Source organism: Gastrolobium bilobum, unplaced genomic scaffold, assembly GCF_033153095.1.
Source record: "Gastrolobium bilobum isolate Gb01-03AN ecotype WA unplaced genomic scaffold, APGP_CSIRO_Gbil_v1 utg53169, whole genome shotgun sequence".
In the NCBI taxonomy this organism is placed as follows: domain Eukaryota; kingdom Viridiplantae; phylum Streptophyta; class Magnoliopsida; order Fabales; family Fabaceae; genus Gastrolobium; species Gastrolobium bilobum.
The window spans coordinates 568,212-574,689 of record NW_026898687.1 but is presented as its reverse complement, the minus strand read 5'-3'; the positions used below and the strand labels follow the sequence as shown (position 1 = coordinate 574,689).

Below are 6,478 nucleotides of genomic sequence, written 5' to 3'. Positions count from 1 at the left end.
GAGGCAGAAACCTAGATGTTATTCTATCCTTGAACTAAAACTAGGGTGATATTGACATCTCCACTTCCAAAGAGGTAACTCAAGTGCTCAACCATCTTATACTGAGTTGAGCATAACATTCACCATTTAACCAACTTCAATGTAATTTTTGACTGGTTAATGTGCTTGATCAATGGAAAAACTGGAATACAGTGGTGCCTAGTTTATAGTATTCCCACCTAACCCTGGCTATGTCCCTAGCTTGAATCAAAGAAAAAGGGAAATAAATTCATATTACCTCTGATAATTTTGAAAATTTAGTCAGGAATGTTGAGATATTCAAGTGTGATGAGTCCCACATTGGTTGGTAATGAGCTAAGTGAAGAGTATATAAGTGAAAGGACCCATGAACCCAATGCCTTAAGGTTTTGGGTTCAGACATGGTGTCGGATCCACTTGCTACGGTTGGTGTAGCCTTAGCTCATTGGTGGTGGTTCCCCGCCACGGGCTTCCCCTGGACCCGCTTGACATTGGAGTTTGAGGGAACGAATTTTCCAACAGTGGTATCAGAGTCGGATTGGGCTCGAGCTAGCCTAGTGATTGGCTAGGAGGCGGGTCGAGTACTTTGCGCTTCGGGTACTCGGTTGAGGGGGAGCATACCAATGGTGGGTTTCACACTTGAGGGGGAGATTGTTGAGATATTCAAGTGTGATGAGTCCCACATTGGTTGGTAATGAGCTAAGTGAAGAGTATATAAGTGACTTGAGGGGGAGATTGTTGAGATATTCAAGTGTGATGAGTCCCACATTGGTTGGTAATGAGCTAAGTGAAGAGTATATAAGTGAAAGGACCCATGAACCCAATGCCTTAAGGTTTTGGGTTGAGACATGGTGTCGGATCCACTTGCTACGGTTGGTGTAGCCTTAGCTCATTGGTGGTGGTTCCCCGCCACGACCCGCTTGACATTGGAGTTTGAGGGAACGAATTTCCCAACAAGGAAGTATGATATTATAGTCTCTTTCAACTACTTGTCATCTAATTCTACTGCTGAAAGTGACTTCATAGCAGCAACATCATCTTCCTGAGTTCCATAAATAATCTTCTCTGATTCTGAATAAACAGCCTGCAGCCTGACATCGTCAACCAATTCAAGAAAAGGATCTACTTGTGGATTTATGACTTTAATTAATTTTCCTATCCATTTTTAAAAAACCAAACAGATAACAACATTTATTTTGAAAAGGAAGCTGAAGAACAAGTAAATGGAATGGGGATCAATATAAACGGGAAGAAACTAACAGTTATCTCTGTCAGGGATGCTTTGACTTTTGGAATTAGCTCAGGGAAGTTGCCTGCCTTGGCAGAGAATATAAGCATGTACGATGCCAAGGTAAAAAGCGACCTCCTGCGAGATGGTTGTAAACCTCCTTTAACAGGTGTGTAGAGAATGAACATGTCAAAAAAATTGCAACAGAAAAATATTTATCTCAATAAATAAATTTCAGCCATAATAAAACTTTTATAGCATGCACAGACAAACACAAATATAAAATTTAGAATACGAAGCCAGGGAATTGTGTAAATCAAGTATGTGAATTTGTACTTGCTTCCTAAAGTAACACAAAGTCAACAATTTTTTTTCCAAAAGGCTACAAACTATGCAGCTTGGAATTGTGGAAAGGAGATAATACTTAGAACCACACATTCTACAATAATTTTTTTTTTATTAGAACAAATAATCTACAGTATTACTTGCAAACTAAGAGGATAAAATTCAAATAAATTATAAAATGAGGTGTACAATAATTTGCAGTTGCTAAGGAATATGAAGAGGTGCTTATGAGGTTCCTAAGCTCCAGAAAATCAGATAGCAGTGGTTTGAGGCTACTCATAAAAAATTAAACCTTATAACAGGGGATTTATATAGTTCCAAATCAAGTTGACGTAGAAAAGAACTGGACAAAGGGAGACAACACGTCAGGATGACAAGATAAAAAATCACTTATATGTTCAACTTACCTTGTGGGTCCAAAGAGATGCTCATGAGGGAGAATGCCAGTTGGAAACATCTTACTAAAGCCATGTAACTGGATGTCTGTGGGAAGCAATTTATATCATCATGAACTTGGACAAATTAAAGATGTAAGATTATTTGGTTTTAAAAGCTATCTGGATAAATAAAAGAAATTGCGAAAATATGTTTACTTTTTTTGCATTTCTGGAAAGATTAAAACAATCGAAATGCCGGCCATACCGGTGACAGTTTCACACCAAATTGAAATACTCATTAAATAGCAGTTCTCATATAAGAATATCCTAGTCGTATGCAACCCTGATAAAATTTACAGACGAATAATACAGACATAATACTTGGAATTAATCCCATAAAAGTGGTGTAATTGCACTCATAAGAATCGGAACTGGACTGCTTTACAGTAAATCATGTAAGAGTAAAGATAATAGTACAAGTGACCACAGCAATAGAAAAGTATTATAAATAATTAACAATAATAGAAAAGTAACAAAACATTGTTTATTGTCTTTTCTGATTATAAATCTTAAAAATCCATGGCATTTGCGTTGTACCAATCTCACCTTAGAACGAGTGAACAATAATGCAATGCTATAAGTGTGAGCCATTGCCTCAAAATTTGCAGGGCCAATTTCCACAGATGTTTCCTGAACCCAAATTGAAGAAAGCAATAGACTCACTTGGTGACTGCAAAATTAAGAGTTAAGACATGCAATATTTGATTAGCAATACAGCAAAAAGAAAAATATCTATGTCCCCACTATCGGAAAAAAGAAAATCCAAACTAACAGAACCACTTCCTAACATTAGTAATATAATTGAAATCAATAAAAATTGTATAAAAAATAATCATGATGAATAGGCATAGCAGGCTGCATCCCCAAACCCCCACCCCCAAAAAAAATAGTAAAAGAAAAGAAAAAGAAACATATTGAGTTACATGTCTATTTCCACAATTAATAATGATAGGTAAAATAAATATTCTGGACTAAAAATGATATGTAAATAATTCCATACATCTTTTCCATCAGTTAGAACTCCAAAAAATCTGTAACCATGATATAGATGAAATGCGTATTTCCCACTTACACCAACTTCTGCCTTTCCTTCCACAGGTTTCCAATTGAGGTGTTCTGCTCCTATAAAGCTTTCATGCCGAAGGGAGAAGCTTTCGCTTGGTACCTTCGGAGCCATCTTAATTTTCTGTTCTAACTGCGGAGTAAATAGAGATGGCATAAGCACTATGGAGAAGACACTATGTGCCCCAATTCGTGTCTCATGGTCAGGATGAGCCATTGCCAGGAGCAATTCATGAAACAAAGCATCAGGGAAAGCCTGCAAAGGACAGAAATTACACAAAAGTTTATATAGTTTTACTACAGCTATGCATAAAGAAAAGTCCATATCCAGTCAAAGTAAGAACACTTGCCTTCTTGTCATATGATACATTAGGGATGGACGTGATTAATTTTGCAGTTTGATAAACAGCAGAGATTGTTGTTCTTGCTACGATGATTGTAGTCGAGATGTTTTCTAACACCGTAGCCATCAAATCAAGAATGGGCCCTACATCCCCAACCTGTCATTCTCAATATGTTATAGTAGAGACAGCATAAAGTTTGAAAGACAAACGAAGTGTTATACGCACCTTGCTTGAAAGTTGTAATATACACATTTCTATGGCAGATTGAAGCTCAGTATTCAACTTATACCCATCATTTCCAGTGCTGGAAGCTTCAGCTGAATTTTGCAGGAACTTCCTTAAATGTTTAATGAGGTCAGATATTGCACTAATTATTGCAACTGAAGCCTGTTGCTTCACATTTTGGGCAAGTTGTGTTGTGGTGTTAATAATATTAATCTGAAGGATAGGCCGCTTGGCAACATTCTTATGATCCAAGACTTGACCAAAATGGACAACAGAAGATGGGAGTTGTCTCCTGGTGTGCAAAAAGAGACAATCAATACACTGAAATAGGAGAAAACATCATTTTTTTCAAGGAAAATTATGTCACTGTCTCACTGAATGTTGCAGGGCTACCTGATTCTGCTAAAAGAGATTGTAAATACATCAAAACACGAGCAGCAACTCCTTTTTCAGAAGACCATTGATTTTCAGAATCAAAATTATGAAAAAGAGGCTCAAGGACACGCCGCAGAGTTGTAGCTTCCCTTGCCAATTTGACCATATTATACAAGCAAACCTTTGACCAATATGTAGGATCTCTAGCAGTATCCCTGTAAAGTGGTAAACACATAAGGGCTATTTGGGATCATAACTTTTGGCTTCTTAATAAAGGGTGGGGGAGAAGAGTAAGTAAAGACATACAACATAGGGTCCATCTCAGTTCCTGCCACAACTTTAAGCAACAGAGGATCCTTCTTAGTGATGTCTGGTAAAGAACAATCCTCTTCTTTAGGAAATCCCTGTACCAACTGGTCCAGGGACTCTGAATTTAGTTTATCTTCCTTGGTCTGGTTGGAGTTAGATTGGAGACTTGTGTAATTTTCCAAAGTCACTGTTGTAATCTATTTCAGAGTCCACCCACCGAAACAAGAAACAAGAAAGGAAATAATTAAATTGACAAACAACTGTATTGTTACAAGTGCAAGCTAACCTTGAAATTCAATACCCAAGTTTTGATTCAAAGTTTTGGGGAAAAAATACATAACAAACCAAACATCAATATAAATGCAACCCTTTCTTTTATATCACATCTTGAATCATTGAATAATAACTAAAAGAGTAAAAGTATGGAAATAATACTCACTTCATCCAAATCCATGGAAAGATGTGAGTGCTCACCCATGAAACGCACCTAGCCACAGAAAACATAGGGGGGAAAAATACATAACAAACCAAACATCAATATAAATGCAACCCTTTCTTTTATATCACATCTTGAATCATTGAATAATAACTAAAAGAGTAAAAGTATGGAAATAAACTCATTTCTTCCAAATCCATGGAAAGATGTGAGTGCTCACCCATGAAACGCATCCATGTAAGAGTTAGAAGTCTTACACTCAATCTTGATCATTGATCCACTTGTATCCAATGGCTCACATTATTAAAAATTTAGAGCCCTTAGATATAAATGGGATCAACGTACAAGATTAAGAGTGTAACTTACACTGGTGTAAAATGATCCTGACCTTATATATATATATATATATATATATAATCCTTTGACACCGGTGTCAAATTTCAAATTTGACACCTCATCTTATAGCCGTTAGATCAAAAAAGATCAACGACTCTGATTTGTAAGCATGTGACTCCATTGATTTTTTATAATCTAACGGCTATAAGACGAGGTGTCAAGGTGTCAAAGGATCCTACCTCATATATATATATGTGTGTGTGTGTGTGTGTGTATCTTTGGGAGTGATCTATTGTCTTAAGAAATATACTAGAATATAACTTATTAATTAGCAGTACATACCAACCATCCCGTTTATCTTCATTAAAAACAAGCACTTCTTAAATTCTGTTAATCGTGCAAGAACTAGATGGTGTATGTCATGAAAACAACCGGGTCCTACCAACTTATCATCTATCTCAATCAGATGGTAAGAGTATCTAATCTACAAGTAGAATCCATAAGCGGCATAATTCTTCTCATGAATTGAGAAATGCACAATTAACCGTATAACAGTATAATTCATTTAAATAAGACAATCATTTTATTCATTTCATGATCATGGAGTGGGCAATTACAATATTTATGCAAATCAAGCGGGTAGAGTGCAATCGAAGGATTGTCTGTATTTTTGTCTTCTTGTGATATTGGAAGCTAAGCGGTAGAGTGGAATCGAAGGATTATCAAGCGGGTAGAGTGGAACCGGATGGAATCTGTTGGGAACTCGGTTCCTTCAAGCTCGGCTCAGGGGCCTTTCTTTGCGGAAGTCAATCAACAAGATCCTGATCTCGGATCTCGGCAATACCTCGGCCTGAACTTCACCAGGTCGGGCAGCGCAGCGGAAAATCAAAAACAAAACAGAGAGAGAGAGAGAGGAGAGAGAGAGAGAGAACACAAACAGTTTTAACGTGGGAAAACCTTCTTCAATGAAGAAGTAAAAACCCACGGGACCTAGTCCAGATCAAAAATCCACTATGAAAATAATGGTTACACAGAATCAAATTCACCAATGTGGTGGTTAACTCAAACACTCCAACAATGGTGATAATCAAACCTCCCTAGAGTGGTTTCACTTAAACTCTCTAAAGATCTCTCAAATACAAAGCATAAAGCTTTGCTCAAATCTCTCAAATAATTTTCTCTCAAATTTCGAATCTCTCTCTTAATCTCTAACCTAGCCTCCACCCACAACTAATGAATATATAGAGGAGGTGAGATCTAGGGTTTAGGGTTTTTAGGAAGGAGGAAGCCCAACAAATCTCCCCCTCCGACATTAATGCGTCGACTTCAGCATCAACCCGGCTCCTTCACAGCAGTCTTCAAA

General features: G+C 37.2%; 1 pseudogene; it reads right to left on the bottom strand.

Annotated features, from left to right (window-relative positions):
• Positions 1-961: 961 nt before the first annotated feature.
• Positions 962-5,479, bottom strand: LOC133318382 (protein SEMI-ROLLED LEAF 2-like; annotated as a pseudogene).
• Between the last annotated feature and the right edge of the window lie 999 nt (positions 5,480-6,478).